Source organism: Alosa pseudoharengus, unplaced genomic scaffold (assembly GCF_046254945.1).
Source record: "Alosa pseudoharengus isolate Yale_2024_CS ecotype anadromous, Long Island Sound unplaced genomic scaffold, YU_APseudo_1.1 YU_APseudo_1.1_scf_1, whole genome shotgun sequence".
NCBI classification, from domain to species: domain Eukaryota; kingdom Metazoa; phylum Chordata; class Actinopteri; order Clupeiformes; family Clupeidae; genus Alosa; species Alosa pseudoharengus.
Window position 1 is genome coordinate 10,199,341 of NW_027468564.1, and position 664 is coordinate 10,200,004.

The following is a 664-nucleotide window of genomic DNA, read 5'->3' on the forward strand; positions in this document are numbered from 1 at the left end:
AACAACCATTTCCATTGATTCAAAGGGCCAAAATGTAAAAATAGACACCAATTTTGCAACAAACCAGTCTGAAATAAGCATGAGAAATCTTACCTTACTTTGCCTGGACTACATGAAAAAAATAATTTCTTAAATTTCCCCTAGGGATCAATAAAGTATATCTATCTATCTATCTATCTATCTATCATGCATGGCATATCATAGGCCTAATGTTTGTTTGTGGCAATGCAAGGGATTAGGCCTACGACAGTGTTTTTCAACCACTGTGCCGGGGCACACTAGTGTGCCGTGAGAGATCATCAGGTGTGCCGCAGAAAATTACACAAATGTCACTCACTGGTCCAGAAAAGCAACTGTTGCATCAAAAAATGTAGTTAAAAATGATGTTTCATTGCAACTTTGAGGGCATTTCCACCCTTTATATAAAAAAAAGCACAATTTTGCTGTCCATGGGCTAAAAGTGTGTTTATTATAAAGTGTGTTTTTAATCTGGTGACCAAATGCTTAGCACACCAGTTTCTCCTTTTAATTCTGAATCCATACATACCTCATACGTTAAAATTGGATACTCTAATGAAAAGTTGTAGCAGTTTATATATTTTACGGCGCCCCCCAGAGGCCATTTTTTATCTGTGTGTTTGACACTCGGACTCAAATTGTTCTA